General features: G+C 35.3%; 7 non-coding genes across 7 annotated transcripts; all 7 read right to left on the reverse strand.

The window, feature by feature from the left end:
* Positions 1-1,191: 1,191 nt before the first annotated feature.
* TRNAL-CAA lies at positions 1,192-1,300 on the reverse strand. The gene is made up of 2 exons: positions 1,263-1,300; positions 1,192-1,237 (listed from the first exon to the last, which is right to left on the reverse strand). It is a non-coding gene; the product is annotated as a tRNA-Leu (tRNA).
* Positions 1,301-2,818: 1,518 nt separating this feature from the next.
* Positions 2,819-2,927, reverse strand: TRNAL-CAA. The gene is made up of 2 exons: positions 2,890-2,927; positions 2,819-2,864 (listed from the first exon to the last, which is right to left on the reverse strand). It is a non-coding gene; the product is annotated as a tRNA-Leu (tRNA).
* Positions 2,928-5,424: 2,497 nt separating this feature from the next.
* Positions 5,425-5,533, reverse strand: TRNAL-CAA. The gene is made up of 2 exons: positions 5,496-5,533; positions 5,425-5,470 (listed from the first exon to the last, which is right to left on the reverse strand). It is a non-coding gene; the product is annotated as a tRNA-Leu (tRNA).
* A 2,510-nt stretch (positions 5,534-8,043) lies between these two features.
* On the reverse strand, positions 8,044-8,152 carry TRNAL-CAA. Its single transcript has 2 exons — positions 8,115-8,152; positions 8,044-8,089 (listed from the first exon to the last, which is right to left on the reverse strand). It is a non-coding gene; the product is annotated as a tRNA-Leu (tRNA).
* A 2,500-nt stretch (positions 8,153-10,652) lies between these two features.
* Positions 10,653-10,761, reverse strand: TRNAL-CAA. The gene is made up of 2 exons: positions 10,724-10,761; positions 10,653-10,698 (listed from the first exon to the last, which is right to left on the reverse strand). It is a non-coding gene; the product is annotated as a tRNA-Leu (tRNA).
* A 2,508-nt stretch (positions 10,762-13,269) lies between these two features.
* TRNAL-CAA lies at positions 13,270-13,378 on the reverse strand. Its single transcript has 2 exons — positions 13,341-13,378; positions 13,270-13,315 (listed from the first exon to the last, which is right to left on the reverse strand). It is a non-coding gene; the product is annotated as a tRNA-Leu (tRNA).
* A 2,494-nt stretch (positions 13,379-15,872) lies between these two features.
* Positions 15,873-15,981, reverse strand: TRNAL-CAA. The gene is made up of 2 exons: positions 15,944-15,981; positions 15,873-15,918 (listed from the first exon to the last, which is right to left on the reverse strand). It is a non-coding gene; the product is annotated as a tRNA-Leu (tRNA).
* Between the last annotated feature and the right edge of the window lie 5,919 nt (positions 15,982-21,900).

Consider the following 21,900-nt stretch of genomic DNA (forward strand, 5'->3'; position numbering starts at 1 on the left):
CTGTTCTTGGTCAATTTCTACCCCCATGATAGATAGATAGATAGATAGATAGATAGATAGATAGATAGATAGATAGATAGATAGATAGATAGATAGATAGAACAGTATATAAATAAATAAATAAAACTTTTCACCATGGACTGCTGACCTTTGCAGTTGAATGTATTGACCAGGTCAATGCTATTTTTGCAGGCAAATTTTGTCAGTCCTTGTATTGATTTCCTGAAATTGTGATTTCTGGTCTCCCATTTCCATACCAAAGTGTGTATTGGAACCTGTCCGTCACGAAAGGGAAAAAATAATGTAGGAATTCTGTTCCAAAGAGCAAGGAGATGTCTGCCAACTCTTCTGAAGGTGAAATTCCCAGGTTACCTGTTCCAGCTTTCAGAAAGGTTATCGTATTTTTTGAAAATGGTAGCAGATCTTTAAAAATTAGACAGTAAACTTTAATAGAACCCGAGCGATTTCTTACGATTTACGTTTCTTAGCTCTCATAAGCATATGCTTTTTGTAAGGTGTCAGTCCACCCCCTCCCCACCTTTTCTATGCACTTACTATGAAGCTGATTTTTGAAATCTCTTTTTTTGTTGTTGCAGACCTAGCAGAGCTCTTGTAATCTCTGTATATTGGTTCACAGCATTTGCATGCCTAGTGTCCATATCTTCGATTCAGAAATTCTCGGAATGCAGCTTGGTAATAAGAGACGTTCATTCCCTATTTAATTCCATAGCCTAATCCTTTGTTTAAGCCAGACTGACATGAACTAAGATCAAAGCTCCTAATGGACCACCTGTTTCTATAATAGATTTCAGGAATTTGCCTACTCGAATGTGTATCTATCAGGACAGCAAAGAGTTCAACATGGAAGACTAGCAGTTTTGTCCTCAGGAGTAATCCTATCAACTGAACGGACTCTTAAGCCAGAATCCAGGGAATCCCAGAATCCAGGGTTTGATTCTGTGGGTGTCATCGCTGTCCAGAAAGCTTCTTGGTTGTCATTGAAATGAGATTACCTCAAAGGGGTTTATGTGGCTAACAAAATCAAAATAGCGTCGGAGTTCCTCCCTCGAGATCTGCATCATTAACTTTCAGTCAGAGGCTGTTGCTAGCCCCTTGAGGGCATTTGACCTCCTTACTTCCACACTACACGTTGACTCATTTCACAGTCTCAGGCAGTGAGCAAAACATGTCTGTCAGAAGTGGGATTTGAACCCACGCCTCCATTTGGAGACCAGAATCCCCATGTTGGAAGGAATTGAATCCTTGAGTCTGGCGCCTTAGACCACTCGGCCATCCTGACACATTTAAGCTTTCTTTAGGTGCATACCTGTTTGTTCTGTCTCGTTCTTTCTGTGTTGTAATTTAAAGTGTTTTGAGTGCAGTAGTCCAGGTTACTTGCAGTGCAAACACCTGTTCATTCTCGAGCTTTTTTGTCTTGTAGTGTCCACTGAATGACCCTGACAGTATGCTATTGCTATCCACACCTTATACGAATTCTTAAAAAATGACATATAGGTAATAACTGCTGCAGTGTCTGAGAAATGCACTCTTTGCTGTTGATGCGTCACCTTAATTTGTCAATGTGAAAGAATAGTTAAATAAAGAAAAGAAATTGCAGTTCATGCTACGAGTAGGAATAAATAAATAAATAAATAAAACAATGGGGGAGAACATATATACACTGCATGCATGACACATTTCACATCATTGCTTCAAAAGGCAGAAAATAAAGAGCTGCTTGAGTTCTTCTTTGGTCTAGTGGTAGGGCTTCTACCTTTAAGTAGGAAGTATGTGAGTTTGAAACTGTCTGTCCCAAACTTTTATTTTTTTCTTTTGATCTGGCTGATTTTAGCACTTATTTCAAGAATTTTCAACTGTGTTTTCCTCGTTCTCAAGCTGGAAATTTAACTGCTTCGAAGTTTGTCTTTGTTAATAATCCAGAATGTGTGAAAGTGTACTGTAATTCAAACTCTTCTGAAGGTGAAATTCCCAGGTTACCTGTTCCAGCTTTCAGAAAGGTTATCGTATTTTTTGAAAATGGTAGCAGATCTTTAAAAATTAGACAGTAAACTTTAATAGACCCCGAGCGATTTCTTACGATTTACGTTTCTTAGCTCTCATAAGCATATGCTTTTTGTAAGGTGTCAGTCCACCCCCTCCCCACCTTTTCTATGCACTTACTATGAAGCTGATTTTTGAAATCTCTTTTTTTGTTGTTGCAGACCTAGCAGAGCTCTTGTAATCTCTGTATATTGGTTCACAGCATTTGCATGCCTAGTGTCCATATCTTCGATTCAGAAATTCTCGGAATGCAGCTTGGTAATAAGAGACGTTCATTCCCCTATTTAATTCCATAGCCTAATCCTTTGTTTAAGCCAGACTGACATGAACTAAGATCAAAGCTCCTAATGGACCACCTGTTTCTATAATAGATTTCAGGAATTTGCCTACTCGAATGTGTATCTATCAGGACAGCAAAGAGTTCAACATGGAAGACTAGCAGTTTTGTCCTCAGGAGTAATCCTATCAACTGAACGGACTCTTAAGCCAGAATCCAGGGAATCCCAGAATCCAGGGTTTGATTCTGTGGGTGTCATCGCTGTCCAGAAAGCTTCTTGGTTGTCATTGAAATGAGATTACCTCAAAGGGGTTTATGTGGCTAACAAAATCAAAATAGCGTCGGAGTTCCTCCCTCGAGATCTGCATCATTAACTTTCAGTCAGAGGCTGTTGCTAGCCCCTTGAGGGCATTTGACCTCCTTACTTCCACACTACACGTTGACTCATTTCACAGTCTCAGGCAGTGAGCAAAACATGTCTGTCAGAAGTGGGATTTGAACCCACGCCTCCATTTGGAGACCAGAATCCCCATGTTGGAAGGAATTGAATCCTTGAGTCTGGCGCCTTAGACCACTCGGCCATCCTGACACATTTAAGCTTTCTTTAGGTGCATACCTGTTTGTTCTGTCTCGTTCTTTCTGTGTTGTAATTTAAAGTGTTTTGAGTGCAGTAGTCCAGGTTACTTGCAGTGCAAACACCTGTTCATTCTCGAGCTTTTTTTCTTTTGTAGTGTCCACTGAATGACCCTGACAGTATGCTATTGCTATCCACACCTTATACGAATTCTTGAAAAATGACATATAGGTAATAACTGCTGCAGTGTCTGAGAAATGCACTCTTTGCTGTTGATGCGTCACCTTAATTTGTCAATGTGAAAGAATAGTTAAATAAAGAAAAGAAATTGCAGTTCATGCTACGAGTAGGAATAAATAAATAAATAAATAAAACAATGGGGGAGAACATATATACACGGCATGCATGACACATTTCACATCATTGCTTCAAAAGGCAGAAAATAAAGAGCTGCTTGAGTTCTTCTTTGGTCTAGTGGTAGGGCTTCTACCTTTAAGTAGGAAGTATGTGAGTTTGAAACTGTCTGTCCCAAACTTTTATTTTTTTTTCTTTTGATCTGGCTGATTTTAGCACTTATTTCAAGAATTTTCAACTGTGTTTTCCTCGTTCTCAAGCTGGAAATTTAACTGCTTCGAAGTTTGTCTTTGTTAATAATCCAGAATGTGTGAAAGTGTACTGTAATTCAAACTCAGCTGAGTGCTGAAACAAGTGAGTGGTAAATTGTTGGCTTTCAAAAAAAAAAAAAAACAGAATAGAGTGTATCCTTTGGAAAGTATTCTGATTTTTAGTAAAACTTAGAAATTTCTTCACAAATGTATACGGCCGTATGATTAGAAATATGTATATATATGTATAGATATATAGGTATATATATACATATATATATATATATATATATATATATATATATATATATATATATATATATATATATATATATATAAGTGCTGTGTTAATTATCAGCTCAGGAATCGTCAACTTCAGTTTTTCACTTTTCGAAAGAGAAATGTTTCTCTCTTCTCTTTTCACGTCAATAATTTTTGGGATCATTTTAATTCGATTTTCTCACCACTGCTGAGACTGATAAACATGATAGGCCACATGGGAGGCAGACTCGGAGTTCTGTCCATGTCTCCATGGATTACAGATGAAGTTATCATGTCAGACTTTCCCTGTAGACAAATGTGAATAAAGAAACAGTAACTGGAAAGCTGTAGACAGTACAGAAAACAGCATTTGCCCACCACAAACCAATAATTTACAGGGAGACTAAGAACAGTTGGAGTGGGGAAGGAAAGAGTCAGAAGGAGAGTAAGGTGTTTTTGGTCCCAGGCGGTGGGGATGATAGATAGATAGATAGATAGATAGATAGATAGATAGATAGATAGATAGATAGATAGATAGATAGATAGATAGATAGAACAGTATATAAATAAATAAATAAAACTTTTCACCATGGACTGCTGACCTTTGCAGTTGAATGTATTGACCAGGTCAATGCTATTTTTGCAGGCAAATTTTGTCAGTCCTTGTATTGATTTCCTGAAATTGTGATTTCTGGTCTCCCATTTCCATACCAAAGTGTGTATTGGAACCTGTCCGTCACGAAAGGGAAAAAATAATGTAGGAATTCTGTTCCAAAGAGCAAGGAGATGTCTGCCAACTCTTCTGAAGGTGAAATTCCCAGGTTACCTGTTCCAGCTTTCAGAAAGGTTATCGTATTTTTTGAAAATGGTAGCAGATCTTTAAAAATTAGACAGTAAACTTTAATAGAACCCGAGCGATTTCTTACGATTTACGTTTCTTAGCTCTCATAAGCATATGCTTTTTGTAAGGTGTCAGTCCACCCCCTCCCCACCTTTTCTATGCACTTACTATGAAGCTGATTTTTGAAATCTCTTTTTTTGTTGTTGCAGACCTAGCAGAGCTCTTGTAATCTCTGTATATTGGTTCACAGCATTTGCATGCCTAGTGTCCATATCTTCGATTCAGAAATTCTCGGAATGCAGCTTGGTAATAAGAGACGTTCATTCCCCTATTTAATTCCATAGCCTAATCCTTTGTTTAAGCCAGACTGACATGAACTAAGATCAAAGCTCCTAATGGACCACCTGTTTCTATAATAGATTTCAGGAATTTGCCTACTCGAATGTGTATCTATCAGGACAGCAAAGAGTTCAACATGGAAGACTAGCAGTTTTGTCCTCAGGAGTAATCCTATCAACTGAACGGACTCTTAAGCCAGAATCCAGGGAATCCCAGAATCCAGGGTTTGATTCTGTGGGTGTCATCGCTGTCCAGAAAGCTTCTTGGTTGTCATTGAAATGAGATTACCTCAAAGGGGTTTATGTGGCTAACAAAATCAAAATAGCGTCGGAGTTCCTCCCTCGAGATCTGCATCATTAACTTTCAGTCAGAGGCTGTTGCTAGCCCCTTGAGGGCATTTGACCTCCTTACTTCCACACTACACGTTGACTCATTTCACAGTCTCAGGCAGTGAGCAAAACATGTCTGTCAGAAGTGGGATTTGAACCCACGCCTCCATTTGGAGACCAGAATCCCCATGTTGGAAGGAATTGAATCCTTGAGTCTGGCGCCTTAGACCACTCGGCCATCCTGACACATTTAAGCTTTCTTTAGGTGCATACCTGTTTGTTCTGTCTCGTTCTTTCTGTGTTGTAATTTAAAGTGTTTTGAGTGCAGTAGTCCAGGTTACTTGCAGTGCAAACACCTGTTCATTCTCGAGCTTTTTTTGTCTTGTAGTGTCCACTGAATGACCCTGACAGTATGCTATTGCTATCCACACCTTATACGAATTCTTAAAAAATGACATATAGGTAATAACTGCTGCAGTGTCTGAGAAATGCACTCTTTGCTGTTGATGCGTCACCTTAATTTGTCAATGTGAAAGAATAGTTAAATAAAGAAAAGAAATTGCAGTTCATGCTACGAGTAGGAATAAATAAATAAATAAATAAAACAATGGGGGAGAACATATATACACGGCATGCATGACACATTTCACATCATTGCTTCAAAAGGCAGAAAATAAAGAGCTGCTTGAGTTCTTCTTTGGTCTAGTGGTAGGGCTTCTACCTTTAAGTAGGAAGTATGTGAGTTTGAAACTGTCTGTCCCAAACTTTTATTTTTTTTTTCTTTTGATCTGGCTGATTTTAGCACTTATTTCAAGAATTTTCAACTGTGTTTTCCTCGTTCTCAAGCTGGAAATTTAACTGCTTCGAAGTTTGTCTTTGTTAATAATCCAGAATGTGTGAAAGTGTACTGTAATTCAAACTCAGCTGAGTGCTGAAACAAGTGAGTGGTAAATTGTTGGCTTTCAAAAAAAAAAAAAAACAGAATAGAGTGTATCCTTTGGAAAGTATTCTGATTTTTAGTAAAACTTAGAAATTTCTTCACAAATGTATACGGCCGTATGATTAGAAATATGTATATATATGTATAGATATATAGGTATATATATACATATATATATATATATATATATATATATATATATATATATATATATATATATATATATATATATACATACATATGTGTAAGTGCTGTGTTAATTATCAGCTCAGGAATCGTCAACTTCAGTTTTTCACTTTTCGAAAGAGAAATGTTTCTCTCTTCTCTTTTCACGTCAATAATTTTTGGGATCATTTTAATTCGATTTTCTCACCACTGCTGAGACTGATAAACATGATAGGCCACATGGGAGGCAGACTCGGAGTTCTGTCCATGTCTCCATGGATTACAGATGAAGTTATCATGTCAGACTTTCCCTGTAGACAAATGTGAATAAAGAAACAGTAACTGGAAAGCTGTAGACAGTACAGAAAACAGCATTTGCCCACCACAAACCAATAATTTACAGGGAGACTAAGAACAGTTGGAGTGGGGAAGGAAAGAGTCAGAAGGAGAGTAAGGTGTTTTTGGTCCCAGGCGGTGGGGATGATAGATAGATAGATAGATAGATAGATAGATAGATAGATAGATAGATAGATAGATAGATAGATAGATAGATAGATAGAACAGTATATAAATAAATAAATAAAACTTTTCACCATGGACTGCTGACCTTTGCAGTTGAATGTATTGACCAGGTCAATGCTATTTTTGCAGGCAAATTTTGTCAGTCCTTGTATTGATTTCCTGAAATTGTGATTTCTGGTCTCCCATTTCCATACCAAAGTGTGTATTGGAACCTGTCCGTCACGAAAGGGAAAAAATAATGTAGGAATTCTGTTCCAAAGAGCAAGGAGATGTCTGCCAACTCTTCTGAAGGTGAAATTCCCAGGTTACCTGTTCCAGCTTTCAGAAAGGTTATCGTATTTTTTGAAAATGGTAGCAGATCTTTAAAAATTAGACAGTAAACTTTAATAGAACCCGAGCGATTTCTTACGATTTACGTTTCTTAGCTCTCATAAGCATATGCTTTTTGTAAGGTGTCAGTCCACCCCCTCCCCACCTTTTCTATGCACTTACTATGAAGCTGATTTTTGAAATCTCTTTTTTTGTTGTTGCAGACCTAGCAGAGCTCTTGTAATCTCTGTATATTGGTTCACAGCATTTGCATGCCTAGTGTCCATATCTTCGATTCAGAAATTCTCGGAATGCAGCTTGGTAATAAGAGACGTTCATTCCCCTATTTAATTCCATAGCCTAATCCTTTGTTTAAGCCAGACTGACATGAACTAAGATCAAAGCTCCTAATGGACCACCTGTTTCTATAATAGATTTCAGGAATTTGCCTACTCGAATGTGTATCTATCAGGACAGCAAAGAGTTCAACATGGAAGACTAGCAGTTTTGTCCTCAGGAGTAATCCTATCAACTGAACGGACTCTTAAGCCAGAATCCAGGGAATCCCAGAATCCAGGGTTTGATTCTGTGGGTGTCATCGCTGTCCAGAAAGCTTCTTGGTTGTCATTGAAATGAGATTACCTCAAAGGGGTTTATGTGGCTAACAAAATCAAAATAGCGTCGGAGTTCCTCCCTCGAGATCTGCATCATTAACTTTCAGTCAGAGGCTGTTGCTAGCCCCTTGAGGGCATTTGACCTCCTTACTTCCACACTACACGTTGACTCATTTCACAGTCTCAGGCAGTGAGCAAAACATGTCTGTCAGAAGTGGGATTTGAACCCACGCCTCCATTTGGAGACCAGAATCCCCATGTTGGAAGGAATTGAATCCTTGAGTCTGGCGCCTTAGACCACTCGGCCATCCTGACACATTTAAGCTTTCTTTAGGTGCATACCTGTTTGTTCTGTCTCGTTCTTTCTGTGTTGTAATTTAAAGTGTTTTGAGTGCAGTAGTCCAGGTTACTTGCAGTGCAAACACCTGTTCATTCTCGAGCTTTTTTTCTTTTGTAGTGTCCACTGAATGACCCTGACAGTATGCTATTGCTATCCACACCTTATACGAATTCTTGAAAAATGACATATAGGTAATAACTGCTGCAGTGTCTGAGAAATGCACTCTTTGCTGTTGATGCGTCACCTTAATTTGTCAATGTGAAAGAATAGTTAAATAAAGAAAAGAAATTGCAGTTCATGCTACGAGTAGGAATAAATAAATAAATAAATAAAACAATGGGGGAGAACATATATACACGGCATGCATGACACATTTCACATCATTGCTTCAAAAGGCAGAAAATAAAGAGCTGCTTGAGTTCTTCTTTGGTCTAGTGGTAGGGCTTCTACCTTTAAGTAGGAAGTATGTGAGTTTGAAACTGTCTGTCCCAAACTTTTATTTTTTTTTTCTTTTGATCTGGCTGATTTTAGCACTTATTTCAAGAATTTTCAACTGTGTTTTCCTCGTTCTCAAGCTGGAAATTTAACTGCTTCGAAGTTTGTCTTTGTTAATAATCCAGAATGTGTGAAAGTGTACTGTAATTCAAACTCAGCTGAGTGCTGAAACAAGTGAGTGGTAAATTGTTGGCTTTCAAAAAAAAAAAAAAACAGAATAGAGTGTATCCTTTGGAAAGTATTCTGATTTTTAGTAAAACTTAGAAATTTCTTCACAAATGTATACGGCCGTATGATTAGAAATATGTATATATATGTATAGATATATAGGTATATATATACATATATATATATATATATATATATATATATATATATATATATATATATATATATATATATACATACATATGTGTAAGTGCTGTGTTAATTATCAGCTCAGGAATCGTCAACTTCAGTTTTTCACTTTTCGAAAGAGAAATGTTTCTCTCTTCTCTTTTCACGTCAATAATTTTTGGGATCATTTTAATTCGATTTTCTCACCACTGCTGAGACTGATAAACATGATAGGCCACATGGGAGGCAGACTCGAGTTCTGTCCATGTCTCCATGGATTACAGATGAAGTTATCATGTCAGACTTTCCCTGTAGACAAATGTGAATAAAGAAACAGTAACTGGAAAGCTGTAGACAGTACAGAAAACAGCATTTGCCCACCACAAACCAATAATTTACAGGGAGACTAAGAACAGTTGGAGTGGGGAAGGAAAGAGTCAGAAGGAGAGTAAGGTGTTTTTGGTCCCAGGCGGTGGGGATGATAGATAGATAGATAGATAGATAGATAGATAGATAGATAGATAGATAGATAGATAGATAGATAGATAGATAGAACAGTATATAAATAAATAAATAAAACTTTTCACCATGGACTGCTGACCTTTGCAGTTGAATGTATTGACCAGGTCAATGCTATTTTTGCAGGCAAATTTTGTCAGTCCTTGTATTGATTTCCTGAAATTGTGATTTCTGGTCTCCCATTTCCATACCAAAGTGTGTATTGGAACCTGTCCGTCACGAAAGGGAAAAAATAATGTAGGAATTCTGTTCCAAAGAGCAAGGAGATGTCTGCCAACTCTTCTGAAGGTGAAATTCCCAGGTTACCTGTTCCAGCTTTCAGAAAGGTTATCGTATTTTTGAAAATGGTAGCAGATCTTTAAAAATTAGACAGTAAACTTTAATAGAACCCGAGCGATTTCTTACGATTTACGTTTCTTAGCTCTCATAAGCATATGCTTTTTGTAAGGTGTCAGTCCACCCCCTCCCCACCTTTTCTATGCACTTACTATGAAGCTGATTTTTGAAATCTCTTTTTTTGTTGTTGCAGACCTAGCAGAGCTCTTGTAATCTCTGTATATTGGTTCACAGCATTTGCATGCCTAGTGTCCATATCTTCGATTCAGAAATTCTCGGAATGCAGCTTGGTAATAAGAGACGTTCATTCCCCTATTTAATTCCATAGCCTAATCCTTTGTTTAAGCCAGACTGACATGAACTAAGATCAAAGCTCCTAATGGACCACCTGTTTCTATAATAGATTTCAGGAATTTGCCTACTCGAATGTGTATCTATCAGGACAGCAAAGAGTTCAACATGGAAGACTAGCAGTTTTGTCCTCAGGAGTAATCCTATCAACTGAACGGACTCTTAAGCCAGAATCCAGGGAATCCCAGAATCCAGGGTTTGATTCTGTGGGTGTCATCGCTGTCCAGAAAGCTTCTTGGTTGTCATTGAAATGAGATTACCTCAAAGGGGTTTATGTGGCTAACAAAATCAAAATAGCGTCGGAGTTCCTCCCTCGAGATCTGCATCATTAACTTTCAGTCAGAGGCTGTTGCTAGCCCCTTGAGGGCATTTGACCTCCTTACTTCCACACTACACGTTGACTCATTTCACAGTCTCAGGCAGTGAGCAAAACATGTCTGTCAGAAGTGGGATTTGAACCCACGCCTCCATTTGGAGACCAGAATCCCCATGTTGGAAGGAATTGAATCCTTGAGTCTGGCGCCTTAGACCACTCGGCCATCCTGACACATTTAAGCTTTCTTTAGGTGCATACCTGTTTGTTCTGTCTCGTTCTTTCTGTGTTGTAATTTAAAGTGTTTTGAGTGCAGTAGTCCAGGTTACTTGCAGTGCAAACACCTGTTCATTCTCGAGCTTTTTTTGTCTTGTAGTGTCCACTGAATGACCCTGACAGTATGCTATTGCTATCCACACCTTATACGAATTCTTAAAAAATGACATATAGGTAATAACTGCTGCAGTGTCTGAGAAATGCACTCTTTGCTGTTGATGCGTCACCTTAATTTGTCAATGTGAAAGAATAGTTAAATAAAGAAAAGAAATTGCAGTTCATGCTACGAGTAGGAATAAATAAATAAATAAATAAAACAATGGGGGAGAACATATATACACGGCATGCATGACACATTTCACATCATTGCTTCAAAAGGCAGAAAATAAAGAGCTGCTTGAGTTCTTCTTTGGTCTAGTGGTAGGGCTTCTACCTTTAAGTAGGAAGTATGTGAGTTTGAAACTGTCTGTCCCAAACTTTTATTTTTTTTTCTTTTGATCTGGCTGATTTTAGCACTTATTTCAAGAATTTTCAACTGTGTTTTCCTCGTTCTCAAGCTGGAAATTTAACTGCTTCGAAGTTTGTCTTTGTTAATAATCCAGAATGTGTGAAAGTGTACTGTAATTCAAACTCAGCTGAGTGCTGAAACAAGTGAGTGGTAAATTGTTGGCTTTCAAAAAAAAAAAAAAACAGAATAGAGTGTATCCTTTGGAAAGTATTCTGATTTTTAGTAAAACTTAGAAATTTCTTCACAAATGTATACGGCCGTATGATTAGAAATATGTATATATATGTATAGATATATAGGTATATATATACATATATATATATATATATATATATATATATATATATATATATATATATATATATATATATATATATACATATGTGTAAGTGCTGTGTTAATTATCAGCTCAGGAATCGTCAACTTCAGTTTTTCACTTTTCGAAAGAGAAATGTTTCTCTCTTCTCTTTTCACGTCAATAATTTTTGGGATCATTTTAATTCGATTTTCTCACCACTGCTGAGACTGATAAACATGATAGGCCACATGGGAGGCAGACTCGGAGTTCTGTCCATGTCTCCATGGATTACAGATGAAGTTATCATGTCAGACTTTCCCTGTAGACAAATGTGAATAAAGAAACAGTAACTGGAAAGCTGTAGACAGTACAGAAAACAGCATTTGCCCACCACAAACCAATAATTTACAGGGAGACTAAGAACAGTTGGAGTGGGGAAGGAAAGAGTCAGAAGGAGAGTAAGGTGTTTTTGGTCCCAGGCGGTGGGGATGATAGATAGATAGATAGATAGATAGATAGATAGATAGATAGATAGATAGATAGATAGATAGATAGATAGATAGATAGAACAGTATATAAATAAATAAATAAAACTTTTCACCATGGACTGCTGACCTTTGCAGTTGAATGTATTGACCAGGTCAATGCTATTTTTGCAGGCAAATTTTGTCAGTCCTTGTATTGATTTCCTGAAATTGTGATTTCTGGTCTCCCATTTCCATACCAAAGTGTGTATTGGAACCTGTCCGTCACGAAAAGGAAAAAATAATGTAGGAATTCTGTTCCAAAGAGCAAGGAGATGTCTGCCAACTCTTCTGAAGGTGAAATTCCCAGGTTACCTGTTCCAGCTTTCAGAAAGGTTATCGTATTTTTTGAAAATGGTAGCAGATCTTTAAAAATTAGACAGTAAACTTTAATAGACCCCCGTTTGATTTCTTACGATTTACGTTTCTTAGCTCTCATAAGCATATGCTTTTTGTAAGGTGTCAGTCCACCCCCTCCCCACCTTTTCTATGCACTTACTATGAAGCTGATTTTTGAAATCTCTTTTTTTGTTGTTGCAGACCTAGCAGAGCTCTTGTAATCTCTGTATATTGGTTCACAGCATTTGCATGCCTAGTGTCCATATCTTCGATTCAGAAATTCTCGGAATGCAGCTTGGTAATAAGAGACGTTCATTCCCCTATTTAATTCCATAGCCTAATCCTTTGTTTAAGCCAGACTGACATGAACTAAGATCAAAGCTCCTAATGGACCACCTGTTTCTATAATAGATTTCAGGAATTTGCCTACTCGAATGTGTATCTATCAGGACAGCAAAGAGTTCAACATGGAAGACTAGCAGTTTTGTCCTCAGGAGTAATCCTATCAACTGAACGGACTCTTAAGCCAGAATCCAGGGAATCCCAGAATCCAGGGTTTGATTCTGTGGGTGTCATCGCTGTCCAGAAAGCTTCTTGGTTGTCATTGAAATGAGATTACCTCAAAGGGGTTTATGTGGCTAACAAAATCAAAATAGCGTCGGAGTTCCTCCCTCGAGATCTGCATCATTAACTTTCAGTCAGAGGCTGTTGCTAGCCCCTTGAGGGCATTTGACCTCCTTACTTCCACACTACACGTTGACTCATTTCACAGTCTCAGGCAGTGAGCAAAACATGTCTGTCAGAAGTGGGATTTGAACCCACGCCTCCATTTGGAGACCAGAATCCCCATGTTGGAAGGAATTGAATCCTTGAGTCTGGCGCCTTAGACCACTCGGCCATCCTGACACATTTAAGCTTTCTTTAGGTGCATACCTGTTTGTTCTGTCTCGTTCTTTCTGTGTTGTAATTTAAAGTGTTTTGAGTGCAGTAGTCCAGGTTACTTGCAGTGCAAACACCTGTTCATTCTCGAGCTTTTTTTGTCTTGTAGTGTCCACTGAATGACCCTGACAGTATGCTATTGCTATCCACACCTTATACGAATTCTTAAAAAATGACATATAGGTAATAACTGCTGCAGTGTCTGAGAAATGCACTCTTTGCTGTTGATGCGTCACCTTAATTTGTCAATGTGAAAGAATAGTTAAATAAAGAAAAGAAATTGCAGTTCATGCTACGAGTAGGAATAAATAAATAAATAAATAAAACAATGGGGGAGAACATATATACACGGCATGCATGACACATTTCACATCATTGCTTCAAAAGGCAGAAAATAAAGAGCTGCTTGAGTTCTTCTTTGGTCTAGTGGTAGGGCTTCTACCTTTAAGTAGGAAGTATGTGAGTTTGAAACTGTCTGTCCCAAACTTTTATTTTTTTTTCTTTTGATCTGGCTGATTTTAGCACTTATTTCAAGAATTTTCAACTGTGTTTTCCTCGTTCTCAAGCTGGAAATTTAACTGCTTCGAAGTTTGTCTTTGTTAATAATCCAGAATGTGTGAAAGTGTACTGTAATTCAAACTCAGCTGAGTGCTGAAACAAGTGAGTGGTAAATTGTTGGCTTTCAAAAAAAAAAAAAAAACAGAATAGAGTGTATCCTTTGGAAAGTATTCTGATTTTTAGTAAAACTTAGAAATTTCTTCACAAATGTATACGGCCGTATGATTAGAAATATGTATATATATGTATAGATATATAGGTATATATATATATATATATATATATATATATATATATATATATATATATATATATATATATATATATATATACATACATATGTGTAAGTGCTGTGTTAATTATCAGCTCAGGAATCGTCAACTTCAGTTTTTCACTTTTCGAAAGAGAAATGTTTCTCTCTTCTCTTTTCACGTCAATAATTTTTGGGATCATTTTAATTCGATTTTCTCACCACTGCTGAGACTGATAAACATGATAGGCCACATGGGAGGCAGACTCGGAGTTCTGTCCATGTCTCCATGGATTACAGATGAAGTTATCATGTCAGACTTTCCCTGTAGACAAATGTGAATAAAGAAACAGTAACTGGAAAGCTGTAGACAGTACAGAAAACAGCATTTGCCCACCACAAACCAATAATTTACAGGGAGACTAAGAACAGTTGGAGTGGGGAAGGAAAGAGTCAGAAGGAGAGTAAGGTGTTTTTGGTCCCAGGCGGTGGGGATGATAGATAGATAGATAGATAGATAGATAGATAGATAGATAGATAGATAGATAGATAGATAGATAGATAGATAGATAGATAAATAAATAAAACTTTTCACCATGGACTGCTGACCTTTGCAGTTGAATGTATTGACCAGGTCAATGCTATTTTTGCAGGCAAATTTTGTCAGTCCTTGTATTGATTTCCTGAAATTGTGATTTCTGGTCTCCCATTTCCATACCAAAGTGTGTATTGGAACCTGTCCGTCACGAAAGGGAAAAAATAATGTAGGAATTCTGTTCCAAAGAGCAAGGAGATGTCTGCCAACTCTTCTGAAGGTGAAATTCCCAGGTTACCTGTTCCAGCTTTCAGAAAGGTTATCGTATTTTTTGAAAATGGTAGCAGATCTTTAAAAATTAGACAGTAAACTTTAATAGACCCCGAGCGATTTCTTACGATTTACGTTTCTTAGCTCTCATAAGCATATGCTTTTTGTAAGGTGTCAGTCCACCCCCTCCCCACCTTTTCTATGCACTTACTATGAAGCTGATTTTTGAAATCTCTTTTTTTGTTGTTGCAGACCTAGCAGAGCTCTTGTAATCTCTGTATATTGGTTCACAGCATTTGCATGCCTAGTGTCCATATCTTCGATTCAGAAATTCTCGGAATGCAGCTTGGTAATAAGAGACGTTCATTCCCCTATTTAATTCCATAGCCTAATCCTTTGTTTAAGCCAGACTGACATGAACTAAGATCAAAGCTCCTAATGGACCACCTGTTTCTATAATAGATTTCAGGAATTTGCCTACTCGAATGTGTATCTATCAGGACAGCAAAGAGTTCAACATGGAAGACTAGCAGTTTTGTCCTCAGGAGTAATCCTATCAACTGAACGGACTCTTAAGCCAGAATCCAGGGAATCCCAGAATCCAGGGTTTGATTCTGTGGGTGTCATCGCTGTCCAGAAAGCTTCTTGGTTGTCATTGAAATGAGATTACCTCAAAGGGGTTTATGTGGCTAACAAAATCAAAATAGCGTCGGAGTTCCTCCCTCGAGATCTGCATCATTAACTTTCAGTCAGAGGCTGTTGCTAGCCCCTTGAGGGCATTTGACCTCCTTACTTCCACACTACACGTTGACTCATTTCACAGTCTCAGGCAGTGAGCAAAACATGTCTGTCAGAAGTGGGATTTGAACCCACGCCTCCATTTGGAGACCAGAATCCCCATGTTGGAAGGAATTGAATCCTTGAGTCTGGCGCCTTAGACCACTCGGCCATCCTGACACATTTAAGCTTTCTTTAGGTGCATACCTGTTTGTTCTGTCTCGTTCTTTCTGTGTTGTAATTTAAAGTGTTTTGAGTGCAGTAGTCCAGGTTACTTGCAGTGCAAACACCTGTTCATTCTCGAGCTTTTTGTCTTGTAGTGTCCACTGAATGACCCTGACAGTATGCTATTGCTATCCACACCTTATACGAATTCTTAAAAATGACATATAGGTAATAACTGCTGCAGTGTCTGAGAAATGCACTCTTTGCTGTTGATGCGTCACCTTAATTTGTCAATGTGAAAGAATAGTTAAATAAAGAAAAGAAATTGCAGTTCATGCTACGAGTAGGAATAAATAAATAAATAAATAAAACAATGGGGGAGAACATATATACACGGCATGCATGACACATTTCACATCATTGCTTCAAAAGGCAGAAAATAAAGAGCTGCTTGAGTTCTTCTTTGGTCTAGTGGTAGGGCTTCTACCTTTAAGTAGGAAGTATGTGAGTTTGAAACTGTCTGTCCCAAACTTTTATTTTTTTTTCTTTTGATCTGGCTGATTTTAGCACTTATTTCAAGAATTTTCAACTGTGTTTTCCTCGTTCTCAAGCTGGAAATTTAACTGCTTCGAAGTTTGTCTTTGTTAATAATCCAGAATGTGTGAAAGTGTACTGTAATTCAAACTCAGCTGAGTGCTGAAACAAGTGAGTGGTAAATTGTTGGCTTTCAAAAAAAAAAAAAACAGAATAGAGTGTATCCTTTGGAAAGTATTCTGATTTTTAGTAAAACTTAGAAATTTCTTCACAAATGTATACGGCCGTATGATTAGAAATATGTATATATATGTATAGATATATAGGTATATATATATATATATATATATATATATATATATATATATATATATATATATATATATATATATATATATACATACATATGTGTAAGTGCTGTGTTAATTATCAGCTCAGGAATCGTCAACTTCAGTTTTTCACTTTTCGAAAGAGAAATGTTTCTCTCTTCTCTTTTCACGTCAATAATTTTTGGGATCATTTTAATTCGATTTTCTCACCACTGCTGAGACTGATAAACATGATAGGCCACATGGGAGGCAGACTCGGAGTTCTGTCCATGTCTCCATGGATTACAGATGAAGTTATCATGTCAGACTTTCCCTGTAGACAGTGCAAACACCTGTTCATTCTCGAGCTTTTTTTGTCTTGTAGTGTCCACTGAATGACCCTGACATTATGCTATTGCTATCCGCACCTTATACGAATTCTTTTTTTTTTTTTAAAACAAGTTTATTGTTTTTAACATACAAAATAAATATCATAACAATTTTATACAAGCAATTAAAATCGAAATAGTTATAACATTCAATAAAATAACCAAAGTATTTACAAAGACATCCACTACAAATCAAATCAATTGATTAAACTATAATGTCATGCTATTGAGACTAAGATTTTTTTAACAGGTTTTGTAAAGTATCCCATATAATATAATAATATGTTTTTCTAGTAGTTCTTGATTTTATTGTCATCAATTCCATATGACACACTTCAGTTATAACATTTTTAAATTCATTAAATGAAGGAGGGGTATCTGAAATCCAATTTCTGGTTATTATTTTTCTAGCCACTGCTAGAATAGACCATAATATGGGAAGTTTAACTTTTTTAACACTTTTAGGAACAGGTGTGTTAAATAATATAAGTGATTTAGAAACAATGAAATTATCTGTGAAAAGGGCCTAAAAAGATCATTGATTAATTTCCAATATTCCTTCAATTTTATACAGTCATAAAACATATGTGCCCAATCAGCATTTATTTCTACATTACATCTTTTACATAAGTTGTCTTTATTTCTTATTTTATTCATCATTAAAGGTGTATAGAAGGATCTATGTAAAAATTTCCAAGTAAAAAGTCTCCAATTAATGGAAGAAGTAGTTTTATAAGCAGATTCCAATATATATTGTTTATCTTGTTGTTTTGGTGATTCACCATTAATGGAAATGAAATAATTCCAATAGGTATCTGAACTGTAATGAGTTTCTTCTCTGATAATTTTATGTATGTATGAGAGCTTACCTTTATCAGAAACTCTATGTTGTAAATTTAATATTAAGTAATCAATCAGTATTGGAACAGATTCTTTAACTGTTAAAGACATTAAATCAATTTTATTAATAAGATGTTGTCTAAAAGTCTGAATTTCTAACCAACATGTTTCTCTCAAATCAAATTATTGCTTTAAGAAGTCTACATTTTTTACTTTATTATCAGACAGCAACTGATACCAATACTTTAGATCATTCTCTGTGACTAAAAGAGTTCTTTCAGAGGTGGTTGACAAAAGCATACCTTGTGTATACATTATAGGGAATAGAATAAAATTCCATTCCTTATACTTAGGATGCATTAATATAAAATTACGATAACTGATAATAATGTTTAATGGGTAACTAACTACATATTTTGGTGTAATGGATGAATTACAAAATTATTTTAGTAACCATAACATGGGGTTATTTGCAATAATATTTTTATGTATTAAAGCGATTTTCATGAAGTGAATGCTAATTAGTTCCCAGTAATCTTTCCATCTTGCAACATATGACTGATCTATTAACAAAGTAATAACTTTTATAATAGAAGAGATAGTATATAAATTAAAGTCTGGAAATGAAATGCCCCCTTGAGACCAGCTATTAGTATGTTTCTTTAATGCAATCCTAGGTCTATTAGGTGCCCATAAGAAATTTAACATTAGTGAATTCAATTTCTTAATAATTATTTTTGTAGGTGGGAGTATTATTGATTGTATTAAGTATAATATCTTAGGGAATACTATCATTTTAATAATTGTGAGTCTCTCTTCCATGGTAAAAACATATTGTTCCAGCTATTGAAAAGATTTTGTATATTAAGAAGACAGGTACTATAATTATTATGTATAATAGATTTGATATCTTTAGTTAATATTATACCTAAGTAAGTTATCTGACCTGAGTTGGGTATATATTTGTTAAAATCATTAATGAGGACATTTTTTCGTGTGTATATTGGTAATATTTTAGTTTTTTCTTCATTGAATATTAAACCAGAGATATTTTTAAATCCATCATTTTATCAAATAAGGACTGCATAGAAGAGTTAGATCCAGCTGATGTAATTAGAACATCATCTGCAAAAAGTTGAATTTTAGATATTGTATTTTCATCTATATCAAATCCTTCTATAGCAGTACTGTTTCTGATCAAATTAGCCCAAGGCTCCATTATTAAAGTAAATAATAGTGGAGAGAGTGGACACCCTTGTTTTGTACCTTTTAAAATGGGTATTTTTTGTGAGACATATGTTCCTATCTTAATGTAAGCCAATGCTCCTTTATATAGATGTTCAATTAGATTTACAAATGCATCTGAGAAGTTTGTGCACTTCAGTAAGATAAACAAGTAGTCCCAACTTACTGAATCAAATGCTGAACTTATATCGAGACTACTAAGTGTTAAATCTTTCTTTTTCCTATTTGCAAAATCAATTAACGTTAAAGTTCTCCTTATATTATCAAAAGTATTTCTATTTACAATAAAGCCTGTCTGGTCTATATCTATAATGCCTGGGATTATTGTCTTTAATCTATCAGCAAAAATACTCATAAACATTTTATAGTCAACATTAAGTAATGAAATAGGTCTATATGAAGTGCATCTGGTTGGGTCTTTATTGGGTTTTAAAATTGGTGAAATAAATGTGAATTGCCAAGATGGGGGAGTTGTTAACTCATTTTGGGCCAAAATAAAAACCTTATGTATTAATGAGTAAGTACTTTTGGGTAGAATTTTATAGATCTCTGGTATAATACCATCATTACCTGGTGCTTTGTTTGATTTAAGCTTGTTTATTTGTGTAATAACCTCTGTATATGAAATATTTTTATCCATTAGTTTAGTCTGTTGTTTATTAGGTCTTTCGTTCATGTTTGTAGTTATAAATTTCTTTATTTTATCTTTAGGCTCCATGTTAATGTTATTATGATTAATTTTGTGAAAGTGATTTCTAAATTCATCTAATATTTCTGGTAAACTAGAAACATTCTTCTTTTTCCTTGGAGAGAAAATTTCTTTGATATGATTTTGTTTATTCAACCTTTTGTTTTATTTTTAAGTCTATGTAAGTATTTGGGACTTATTGAGTAAGACAAAACTTATATTTCTCTAATGTTATTTTAACTTTATGAGTTAAAATTTCTTTGTATTTCTCATTTAATTTATTTATTTCTTCAATGACTTTTTTGTCCATAATATTTTCTTTATTATTATGTTTGTATGAGTCTAATTTGCTTTGAATATCTAGTAATTTCTTGTCCCAAGATTTCCTTTTATTATTATACCATCTGATACTTTGTCCATATAAATATGATTTTAAAGCATCCCAAACGTAAACAATGGAGACTTCAGGTGTATTGTTTAAGCCTAAAAAATGTTGCACTTCTGAAAGTATATAATCTTTATAGTCTTTTAGTTGAGTTAAGTATGCTGGTATCCTTTTGATCTGAACATTGTAAGTACATTTTATCATAAACTCAAAGACAATTGAATTATGATCTGATATAGGACACAAAATGATTTTAGAATTAATTAAGTCTGTAACCATCTGGTTAGAAATAAAGACTCTATCTATTTTTGAATAAGTTTTATATCTGTTAGAAAAAAAGTGTATGGTAATGATTTTGAATCTATCTGATTATTCATATCATTCAAATGATATAAATTAACAAAATCCTTTAAATGTTTTGCATTAGATGTAATTTTCCTTTTTCCTATAGTAGTAGTATCTTTTTCATGTAGGATACAATTAAAGTTACCTGCTAAAATAATATCTCCTATAGAAAATGATATGATCTTATTGAGATGGTGTTTCACTGTATTAATGCCAATTCCTGGTATCCAATATACATTGATTAATGTATATGTCTTTCCATTAATCTGTATTGTAACCATACAAAACATTCCTTTATCATCTTTATAAGACTTAATAGTTTTAGGTATGGGCATACTTTTATTCCATAAAATAGACACTCCTCTTTTTTTTCTGAGTGTGTTCTGAACTAACCAAGACTGTATATTTATTAGTGGCTAATTTATCAATATCCTTTTTCAGGAGATGTGTTTCTTGAAGGAATACTAAGTTGGCCCTATGCAAATTAATGTATCTCATTAAACGTGCCCTTTTACATGGGTTATTCAGTCCATTAATGTTTAAAGAAATTCCTTTTAGAGAAATCATTTAGCTTTTATAAACATATAAAACATATAATCAAAATAACAATTAACAAAATAAATGATATTATACCTCCTCCTTTAGGTGTACCATTAATTATAGCTGTATTTATTGAAAATCTTATGGGATTTTGTATAAGCTTCACTTTTATTTGTAGTGACATTAAGTTTATAAAATGTGTTGTGGATGTCAGAACTATATACAAACAACAATAAACAGGTGAAAATAATATTAGGATTAAACATTGCACCCAGCCTGGAGTTAAGAACTCCAAATTTGAGTAGCACATACCACGCAAGTTATCCCCCTATCCTAAGCAGCAGTACCTCAGCTGCCACCATATCAATTCAATACTAACTATTATTAACTAAAGTTAACCTCATTTAATTAGATTATCTAGTAAGACAAAGCTAAACAATTTATAAATCAGCTTCATATAAACAAATAAGAACATTTAGAAACAGCTCATATTACTATGTACATCTATTTTGTAAAATACACTCATAATCAAAATAGCATTCTAATAAACTTGATAATTGGAAACGAGAAGAGAGAGAGAGAGAGAGTAAGGAAGAGAGAGAGAAAAAAAAAAAGGGGCATATCTATATATTAGTTTATTAAAAGTTTGTAAAAATAAGT

Source organism: Protopterus annectens, chromosome 7.part1 (assembly GCF_019279795.1).
Source record: "Protopterus annectens isolate FY-2018-M chromosome 7.part1, PAN1.0, whole genome shotgun sequence".
Classification (NCBI taxonomy): domain Eukaryota; kingdom Metazoa; phylum Chordata; order Ceratodontiformes; family Protopteridae; genus Protopterus; species Protopterus annectens.